The sequence below is a fragment of the Pinus tabuliformis genome, chromosome 4_1 (assembly GCF_031772625.1).
Source record: "Pinus tabuliformis cultivar Carrire ecotype Pingquan chromosome 4_1, CPIR1, whole genome shotgun sequence".
In the NCBI taxonomy this organism is placed as follows: domain Eukaryota; kingdom Viridiplantae; phylum Streptophyta; class Pinopsida; order Pinales; family Pinaceae; genus Pinus; species Pinus tabuliformis.
This window is the reverse complement of record NC_142303.1, coordinates 455,708,465-455,719,957: the sequence shown is the minus strand read 5'-3', so window position 1 is coordinate 455,719,957 and position 11,493 is coordinate 455,708,465. Positions and strand designations below refer to the sequence as shown.

At 39.8% G+C, this 11,493-nt stretch overlaps 1 pseudogene; it reads right to left on the bottom strand.

Annotated features, from left to right (window-relative positions):
- Window positions 1–357: 357 nt before the first annotated feature.
- LOC149176343 (ethylene-responsive transcription factor ERF018 pseudogene) lies at window positions 358–1,204 on the bottom strand (annotated as a pseudogene).
- Between the last annotated feature and the right edge of the window lie 10,289 nt (window positions 1,205–11,493).

The window sequence follows — 11,493 nt, the reverse complement described above, 5'->3', positions numbered from 1 at the left end:
CCCCTCAGGTGAGAGGGATTTGGAAAGTGCAACAACTCATTTGTAGTGGATTGGATTATGGATAAACATGGAGTCTTATGAAAATAATGAAAGCTATAGGAATCAGTATCAATTTGATAGGGAAACTTGGATGCTATTTGACAATGCACGAAAAACATGGAGGAAGAACTTGAATGGCAAGGTGGCAAGGCACAAGCCCATGTGAATGGGTGTTATTTCGATCCATGTGAAAATGGAATTAAATGTCCAAAAAGATACAAACCATAATTTAATTATACCATGCAAAAACAAAGGATAATAAGTAAAATCAATATTGATGTGACTCTTCAAATAGTGAAGACTTTACCATAACTCATGCACACACATATTTCTTTAAGAAAACCATACATATATCCTTAAAAGAGAACTTTTGTGACTCCTCATTTTCTCTTTGCGGCTCATCTTCTCAATGTGAAGAGGAGTTTTCATCTACCAATCTCATAAATTTCCCAAACAAGTAAACTATCGGCTCTCTCCCGCGGCCGAAAAGAATTTAAAAATTACGGCCGTCCCCAGAGCTTGAACTACAAGTGAACCCCAAAATACTCCATGGACTCATCCAACGGCGGGAATTCATTTAAATTTGGAGACTTGCCGCTCTCCAGACATTCAAGAAGCACCCAATCCCAAAATGCCGGACTCTTCTCCGCCCAAATCTCTGGGCGGTCATTGCGGTGTTCCGCTTTCGAAGTAGAAGATGAAAACGCTGCTTCAGAAGACAGTTGCAATTCTTCTGTGGCGAACTTGGCGGCAGAGGCTTGAATTTGAGCCGGCGATAGAGAAGAGGTGCAGGGGATGCCGGGAAAGGGGAAAATTGAGCTTGGCTTTGGATCCTCTCAGGCAATACGCCGCAAAATCGTAGGGGCGGGCAGCCTTTTCTGGGGTGTCGTAGGAGCCCAGCCAAATTCTGCAAGTAGAATGGGGCATTCGAATTTCCGAAACCCATTTCCCCCATTTTCTCATTCGGATTCCCTTAAACTGCCGCGACTTCAGTGAGCGGTTTTGGCGTTTGTTGTGGTGGTTCTGGTTTTGCGAGGGTTTAGCCATGTCGTGTTCCTGAGTTTTCTGGAATCGAACTCACGAAATGCTTACGAATTTGGACTCCTTAAAAGGAGGGAGTGTGAATCCTAGAGGGTTTGAACTCTGTGAATATTGCAAGTGAATATCTGTGCTTTACTGATAACGATAAGAGTGTTAGCTGCAGGGCAATATATATATAGAGAGAGGAACCGCGTTGAGTTCCTAAGAATTTATGCGTACTAATACACGTGGCAACTTTATGCGTTGTAGGAGAACACAGCGCTTGAAAGATAGATAAGGCAAAGACATGGGAAATAATTTGATTGGTGAAACTGATTTGATGACGTGGTTCCTCAGGGAATTTGCAGAACACTTTCGTGCATTCTTTCGAGTGCGTTAAATTATTTATTACGAAATGAGACTCTACCATTACGTTATAACATACAATTAAAGATATTTATGTATTAGTTTAGAACAATATACTCCGTAATTTAGGTTTTTATTTTTTCTTCTTAGAAGTATATAATTTCTGCCTTTTATAATTTTTATCCACAAAAGGAAATTAGTAAATGTAACTTGAATTCTTTATTTAAAAAAGTTGCTATAATATCAAACAATGTCTTTGTTTTTAAAGATATGTCGAGATTCTAAACCACGTTTTTGAGATAAATAATTCAAACTTTTAAATTTTTTTATTATCAATTATATGTTTTTTAAAAATTATTTATAAAAAATAATAAATATAAATGCGATACTTAATATAGAATATTAGATTTTTTTTGGTTAATTATATCAATAAGTTTATTTATTTTGAATAGATTTTTTGGAATTTTACTTTAATTATGAATTAATGTTGTAATATGAGTTAAATTATTGGTAAATATCTATAAACATAAATTCATAATAAATATATAAGACTTAGTTTATCTCATGTTGTTAAAAAAAAAATCATAAAAACTAACTCATTATAAATTATTATTATTATTATTATTAAAAGAATTAATATATAAGTTAAACATATATATATTAAACAAATGGAACAAAATTCTTAGACATGGAGATTTGCTTCCATTTTACCATAAAGATTCTTAATCTATAAATAGGCCTTGTTACAATAATATGGGCCAATACCATACCTTATCCATACCACATGCCCAAAAAGCCATAACTCATTCCATATGACACTTGTTCATATGACATTTTTTTCAATTAATCAATTTAATTAAAAGGGTAAAAAGATCATAACTACTTTAGAGATAAATCTCAAACATTGATTTGTGTATATTACTATGAATATTCTAAAATATTTCATTGATGTTAAATCCCTACAATCTACCTAATAATTATTGATAATTAAATTAAGATTTTGGATGCCCTATTCCAAAATAGACAAGCATATCCACATAATAGTTATTAGATGAATAATAAGAATTTAGCCTCCATAAAATATTGTAGAATATTCTTAATAATAGTTATAAATATTAGTACTGTGTGAATAGTATAGTACTTGTTATTTTTTGAATAATGCAACGAGGTTACCTAAAAAGATTCCATGTCACCTTGAATATCCATGAGGAAAGTGTGAAAGAATGATATTTTGTTATTAACTACCACTATCATTGTGCATATGATATGCTTGGGCTCATGAGCCTAATCATGTAAATATCTGAAAACAATAGAGGCTAAAATTTAACTTTAAAAATGATAGGACAATGTTAGAATTCATAAAGTGGATATTTAATGCAATTACTTTTAGGAAAATTTCATTCAAAATTGTACGCATCTAAATTGATAGAGATGTGACTAATATTTGAAGTTGAGAGAATGTCAAGGACAATTGAATATTGTAGTAACATGTATGTTGCAAGCTAGTTGGACTCCTTCAAAAAGTTTTGGCTGAAAGTGCTTGTAATGGTAGCCAAGCAAGTGAGGCAAGCAATAAGCTAAAATGGTAAAGGAAATGAATTGGGTAAGAATTCCTTTAAGCTAAAATTCATATATTTTGCTTCAAAATCAGTGCATAAATTGTATGGATGCTCATGGATGCTCAAGAAGGGGGATGCTTAACACACGTAGCCTTGAAATTCATATATTTTGCTTCAAATCCGGTGCATGTATTGTATGGATGCTCAAGAAGGGGGATGCTTAACACACGTAGCCTTCAATAGGAAAGACTGGAATTACTTTAATAATGCATGCAAAACAAAATAGAGAACTAAATTACTCATGAATTTAAAAATATTTATCTCTCGACTCTAACTCTTTGGGTTGCTAGAATAAAAGTTTGATTATATTATGAAATGTTTAGAATAAGTGTGATGCACATATATGATGTTATGATAGGTTTCATTTCAATCTATTTGAAATCAAATAGAGGTGATAGAATTATTAAATGTGCAATATTCTAAGACCACTTTAGGATATTGTGAATCTTTGCAATGAAAAAGGTCATATGTATGAGTACTGGCAGTTATTTGGCTGATTGAAAGATCAGATTACAAGAATGGTGCTAGAATTAGGTGTGAGATAGAAGCCACCATGACTGAATATCACCACCTGCAACGGAGCCCAACAACACGATTAAAAGTCTCATGTTTATGAGACTTGGCTTTTGAATGAAGCGCATTTGGAGAATTAAATATTTTTTGATTTGAATATTTTGAGTATATTTCATGAGAATTGAATGTTGTGACATAGGTAAAATGATGGAGCAAGGAGCTCAGGAAGAAGATTGTTGTGGTAACATGGTAGCCCCATGACACTCTAATTACTTCTTGGGAACAAGTCATAACTGAAACCCTGATTATAAGACTCCATGAGTAGTGCAGTGGAGTACACGATAACGATACTTGGCCATAAGACTCCATGCACAATATAATAGAGCATGCAAGATTGAGACTTGGCTATAAGACTCTAACAATAACCCCATGTAGGAAGACCCTTGGACATGTAGAATACTCAAAATCAGGGTTTCCTAGGCCCAAAAGAGTGAGTAGTTGATGGGGGCCCATGCATGAAAATCCTTGTACAGGTAGACTTCTTAGAATGCGGGTTTCTTAGGGCCGAAAGGGTGAGTAGCTAATGGAGGCCCGTGTAGGAAAACCCTTGGATAGGTAGACTCGCCATAATGGGGGTTAATATATGGGCTTGGAAGGGTGAGTAACTTATGGGAGAAGAAATATACGGGCTCACTGGGATGTGAGTATGAAGGGGCCTACGTAGGGAAGACAACGAGTTGGACTTGTTACACGTGGAGACAAATGAAGCAAAGAATAACCATAAAGATAAATATCGATTTAAATAATTACCTGTTGAAATTTTTGTTTAATTTGATTTTAAAATTATATTGATTAGTCCCATGACAACTGGATGCTTGTGATATAGGCGAACTATTGAATTGTCCAACAATGATATATTATGTTGATTACAAGTAATATTAGAGTGGTGCACCAGAAGTGTAGGAAGCTAAAGATCTTAGGCACTAAGTTATAGTGGTGACACTAGAACACTATGATATGTATTGATCACCATGAGATATGCTGTGACAAATGTGTTGTGTTGTTAGAGAAATCCGGAGGGATGCCTTGGATGTGAGACTCCATCAAGACTTTTCCAATGTGAGGAAGCATTTCTAAGGAATGGATCACCTGAGGGATTAGGGAGGAAGACAAGGGGATGCTTTAACTTGGAAGGTGTCTGACTGCAAGGAAGGGGTGACCTGAATGAACTAGTTTTCAAAGATTCACGTGCATACTCATTGGGATAAAAAATGCATTGTGTCCTAGAAAGAAATGAGCTAAGCTTGTTCCTTGTGGAATCCTTAAGGACAATGAACTACATGCCATGGACATAAATTTCAGGACATGGGAAAATGTTTTTGATGTAAGAGCTATAGCTATAAAGCTTAGTTATTGTTTTTGTTCTCTCTTATAGAACATTGAGGATGGTGTTTCTTTAAAGGAGTGGGTTTTCTAACATCCCCTTATCTTACCCCTATTTTTTATAATATTAATTGTGATTGTTATACCAACATGGAGAACCATGAATGGTTGAATCTTTAATTAAAATTTAATTAAAAACCATTAAAGGAGGGACAACCTTACAAATCCTTGGTTTGAGGGAAGAAACTTGCTTGCCTATTTTCAAAATCCATGACATAACCTAGCCAAATTTAAAGCCAAAGTTACTTGCAAACTCAGGAAGCCATTACCTAACATATTTTTTTGTGATGCGATTTGGGTGAAATTGAGTCAGAAGAGTTTACTGATAGTAATTATGATATCAAACTGGGCTAGTGGAAGGAGAGGGCAATTCCTATTCGCCTTCTCCCCTCACAGTTCGAAGAGACAACCCTTTGGAAGACAACAACAAAGAGCAAAACTACGCTCTCAGGAAAACTTAGAAGAGCCAAGACAAGGCTCTCTGATCCGGATTTAAACAGGAATGCAACAAATTATAGATATAACCATAAATACAAAGATGCAGTAGAAATAACACTTCATTTCATTAATATCAAATATTGAAATATGCTTACAAATAGAATGGAAATAAGACAAGCTCGAGCAATGGTAGCTTATCTCTGAGAAGAAATGTGGCAGCTACATGCCTCTGAACTGTGTTACAATGAGGCTCAAGGGCCTTTTTATTATTGAACAATAAGATCAAGCCCTAAATAACCAACACCCTAACCCGAGGAGATGTAATACCAAGATTTTATGGGCCCCGTTGGGGTTAGTTGGACAACCAACTTCTTGCAGTCGTGACTTGGTCATATTATCTCTGTTTGATGCGCATGATACCCCGTTAAAAAGATCTCTCTGTGGAATACGACCAAAAATAATATTTTATCAAAAAATTCTTGGCGGTAGATTGCCAAAATAACGTCGTTTAGGGCCTCAAAACGGCTCCGAAGTTTAGGACCTGAAAAACTGCTAAATATAGTAAACTGTGCTACAATTAAGGAAACTGAAAAACTGAAAGAAACAATGGTGGGGGTCCAAGTGGAATTGGTGGGTGGCCACCAATATCCACCTAGATCATTCCTACCCCCTTAAGAAGCAATGGTCCCCATTGCATTGAGTTCCTCCATGAGATGAGGAAACTTCTGCTGAACTTGGTCCCTGGTGAGCCACTTGCCCTGGTGAAGGAGTTGGCCTGCTTTGACAACTCGATACAGTTGGATCTTCTGCTGGCGAGTGTGCTTGATCTGTGTGTCCATGATCCGATCAGTTGTGGCTTGTTCCATGCAATCTAGATTTAACTCTGTAGGTGTGAGTTGTTCTGCAATGTCTGATGTGTCTAGCAATGGTGGGAAGTATGGTCAAAGGCGGTCCACATTGAACACTGGGTGTAGGCCAAGGAATGGGGGAATGTTGAGCTCAAATGCATTGTCTCCCACATCCTTGGTAATGGTGTAAGGACCATATCGAAATGGTTCGAGTTTCCGATAGGCTCTAGTAAGGCGTTCCTTTTGCAAATGCAACCAGACTTTGTTGCCCACCTGAAACTTGTGTGGCACCCGATGTTGATCATGTCATTGCTTGTACTTGGCATTTGATTTATCCAGAATGTCGTGGACCTTATGGTATATATTTTGTATGTGCTCAATGAAGTTGTTTGCCTTATCGGTTTCGGACTGGACATGAGCCAAATCTGCTTGAGTAGCTGCAAATGGCATGGCCACATCAATGGGACATAGTCGCTGGAATCCCAAGCCCACCTAAAAAGGGTTGTGGCTAGTCGAGCTGTGAAGAGCCCAGTTATAGTTGTGTTGGACATAGGGGAGGCTCTCATCCCATGTGCGTGGATGCTTTGAGTTATACATGCGTAGAATGTGTACGATCATCCTATTGACAACCTCTATCTGGCCATCAGTTTGGGGATGGAAAGTTGTGGACTTAGTGAGTTTGGTATCTAGCATCGACCAGAGACTGGACCAAAATGTACTGAGAAACCTGTTGTCTCGATCTGAGATGATAGACTATGGTATTCCAAAGTGTACCCACACTCATTCAAAGAAGAGTTTAGCCGCGGCTTCCGCGTGATATTCTTCTTGTAGGCAACCATAATGGCCATCTTCGAGAATCTGTCGACAACCATAAAAACATAGTCGTTGCCATGCTTAGTAGAAGGAAGGCCTAACATGTAATCCATGGAGATGGATTCCCAAGATCGACTAGGGGTAGGCAACGGAGTATAGAGGCCTTGCTTCTTGATGGTCAGTTTGGCAATGGCACAGGCAATGCAGGATCTGATGTACATCCCCACATCTTGTCGAAGATTCGACCAATAGAAATACTTCTGCAATACTACCACCATTTTCTCGACCCCAAAATGCCTAGCGGCCCAATTGTAGTGTGCTTCCCAAATCATCTTGTCACGCTCGCTTGAAGGAACACAAAGGTGTCCCAGGTGGCATAATAGGGCATCCTAGAGGTGAAAATCTGGAACTTGTTGACCCTCCAAGAGCGTCTGGTATGTATGGACGAATTCTAGGTCTCTTTTGTAGAGAAGTGGCCAATCAGAAGTCTCGTGCCTACAAGAGTTGAGCATGGTGGTTAACGCCATGATCGGTGGTTGGGTGAGGCAGTTTGCAACATTATTGGTGTTGCCATTCTTATACTTGATATTCAAATGGAACTGTTACAGGTATGTGGAACACTTCTGATGGCGATCATTCTACAACTTCCCTTGCATCTGTATGAACTGCAAGGGCTAGTGGCCTATGTGGATGACCGTTTACTTCCCCAAAATGTAATGCTTCCATTGTTGGTAGGCCTGCACAATGGAATACATCTCTTTGTCATAAGTGGGATACTTCTGGACTGTGTCTAAAAGTGTCTCACTATGATATGCCACCGGATGCCCTTGTTGACTAAGGACTGCCCCAATAGCATAGTCAGAGGCATCTGTCTCGATCTCAAATGGTTGTTGCAAGTCTTGTAATGTGAGCACTGGTGCAGAGCAGAGGCAATGTTTCAACTTTGTGAATGCCTTCTATTGAGATTGATACCAAAAGAATTTTTCTTTTGCTCCTTCCTTGGTGACTTGACTCAAGGGCCAAGTGATATGAGAGAATCCCAACATGAACCTTCGGTAGAAATTGGCAAGACCCAGAAAGCTGAGGAGCTCTGTTAGAGTGGTTGGAGCTGGGCAATCTCGAATGACTTGGATCTTGGATGAATCCACATGCACCCCACGTTCATCAATAATGTATCCCAGATACTGAAATCGGGTCATGCCAAATGTGCATTTCTCCAAATTGGCACATAGCTTGTGTTGCCGTAGTGTTTGGAAAACCTGTCAGATGTGGTGGAGGTGCTCTTCCTAACTTTGGTTGAAGATCAGGATGTCGTCCAAGTATACCACTACAAATGAGTTAGTGAATGGCCACAAGATGTCATCCATTAGCCTCATGAAGGTTACAGGAGCATTCGTCAACCCAAAAGGCATAGCCAACCATTCAAAAAGGCCATTCTTGGCTTTGAAGGCAGTCTTCCACACATCAAAGGGTTCAATTAGTACCTGGCGATATCTTGATTTCAAGTCGATCTTGCTAAATATTTCCCCCCCTTTAGTTGGTCTAGAAGGTCATCAATCCATGGGATTGGGTACCTATTCCGGACAGTGATCTTGTTCCGCACTCGATAGTCAATACAAAGTCTCCAAGTCCCATCCTTCTTCTGTGCCAACACGATCAAGCTCCCACTAGGCGATGAACTCGAACGAATGTGACCTTTCTGCAGCAACTCTTGAATTTGCCTCTTGATTTCATCGATCTCCAGAACGGAGTGCCGATAGATTGGTCCATTGGGCAGTGGCACACCTGGGGTCAGATCAATGGAGTGCTTGACCTCACAATGCAGAGGCACCCCTGCGAGGGAGGTGAAGATGTCCTTGTACTCCTCCACGACCATGTTCATCTGTTGTTGTCGTGCAGAGGGGCCCTGTCTGAAGGTCGTGGTCACCGTCTTATTCTTTCCCTAAAGGCATATCATCAGGAAAACAAATTTCCCAATTTTGGAAATGAGCTTACTACATTGTTTTTCAGTAACCAAAGAGATGGTGATAGGCGGTGCTACCTCCAGTATCTTGTACAATTTATTTCCCAAAGTAACAATAGCAGCACGAGGCCTTGACTCATATACAACATGTCACTTCCATAAGTATGGTTTCCTAATAATACATCACAAACATCAAGGGGAGCAACGTCACATAATCCCTCGTCTGTGAAGGGCTTGATGTTGTATGGAAGGTGACACTGTTGGCTCACGTGAAGATCCCGTCCTTAGTGAAGCCACCCCATGGTGTACAATTGTGGATGTGTTGTGGTCGGTAAGCCCAGCCGCTTCACGACCTCTGCTGGAATGAGGTTCTTTTGGCTCCCACTGTCAATAATGAACTGTAGCGGGAAACCCTTTACCCACATCTGGGAGTGGAAGAGGCGCTCCTCCTCCTCTGGATCTTCGGGTTCCTCGTTTTGGATCTTTGTGGTGGCAACTGTGGCGTTGGGCTCCACATCGATAATCTGCTTCCCTTTGTGATTCCCCTTGTCGGGTTCTTATTCAGAGTCAGAACATGCATCTGATTCTGAAGTCTTTAGCTTGGCCACTAGTGACTGCTTGGCCCGACACTCACTTGTGTTGTGAGTTGAGCTCTTCTGGAACTCACACCGCTTTCCCGTGTCCTTCTTTGGCTTCACTGTGTTGTTCTTTGCTTGCAGCTTTGGCGGGTTGTCCTAGGCAGCCCCGCCTTAGCTTTGCCCTTTGTTCTGTGGTTTAGGGGCACCTTTCCCTTGCTTCAGATTCGCAGATCCAAATTCTCGCTTCTTCTATTTAAACTTTTGTTCAATCTTGATGCCATATCGGTATGTTGTGCGGAGTGAGGAGATGTCCAGGAATTCCATCTCTTCCTAGATGTATTGTTGCAGGCAGTTGCGGTACTTACGAACCAAATGCTTCTTAGAATCCTTGATACCCAACTTCGTGGGAAGAGTATGAAAAATATTGGTAAACTCTGGCACATCTTGGTCCCTTCCCTGTCGCAGTGTTGTCCACTTTATGTATTTATCCTCATAGCTCCCAACAGGTTAGTACTGCTCCTTGATGGCATCCCGAAATGAGTTCCAAGTGGGTGCAGCTGAAAACAGTGGGTTCGTACTTTCATCCTTCTTCTCACAGTAGGTTTTGCACCAGTCCTTGATGAGGGGGGTTGCTTTGAGAAGTGAAAAAGTGATCTTTTCCCGGCTGGAAAAATCATGAATGGAAAAATATCCTTCTAGCAGATTTAACCATTTATCTATAGCGTCTACATCTATTTGACCCTCAAATATGGGAATGTCAAAGTTAATGTGTACCTTAAAGGGTGCGGTGCTTCCGTAGTAGTTTTCAGAAGTAGATGCGTCGCCCTTGAGTAGCCGTTGAAGGATCTGGGAAAAGTTGTCCATCATCGCGTTCCTTTGTTGCTCGAGGGCTTCTTCGAGCAAGATTTTGATAGGATCTCCTGCCCCCTCGTCTTTATTTTCATCTTCCATGGGAGGCTGTCGGGATTTGCGAGGCTGGTCTTGCAAAGGTTCGACTAGTTCATGCCCTAACTCCTTATATCCAGACCTCGTTGGGGACATGCAAAGAAAAATAGAGAAAGAGAAGACCGCTCTGATACCACTGATTCAGATTTAAACAGGAATGCAACAAATTACAGATATAACCATAAATACAAAGATGCAATAGAAATAACACTTCATTTCATTAATATCAAATGAAATATGCTTACAAACAGAATGGAAATAAGACTAGCTCAGGCAATGGTAACTTATCTCTGAGAAGAGATGTGGCGGCTACATGCCTCTGAACTGTGTTACAATGGGGCTCAAGGGCCTTTTTATTATTGAACAATAAGAGCAAATCTTAAACAACCAAAACCCTAACCCAAGGAGATGTAATGCCAAGAGTTTGTGTCCCATTGGGGTTAGTTGGACAACCAACTTCTCGGGGTTGCGACTTGGTCATATTATCTTCGTTTGATGTGCATGATACCCCGTTAGAAATATTTCTCTGAGGACTACGATGAAAAAGACAATTTAAAAAAAAAAATTGTTAGCGGTAGTTTGCCAAAAAAACGTTGTTTAGGGCCTCAAAACGGCTCCGGAAGTTTAGGACCCGAAAAACTACTAAAAATAGTAAATTGTGCTACGATTAAGGAAACTGAAAAACTAAAAGAAACAATGGTGGGGGTCCAAGTGGAATTGGTGGGTGGCCACCAATATCCACCTGGAACACTCTCTCTGACACATAAAGGGATGTATAGGATTATATATATATACAAATTGCAAAAGAGAAACAAGGGTTCTTTGGGACTTTTCATATTTGGGGTTTGGTTGGATTTCATTTGATCAACTATTCACTATTAAACTCTTAGTGGTCAGTCCTGATACAA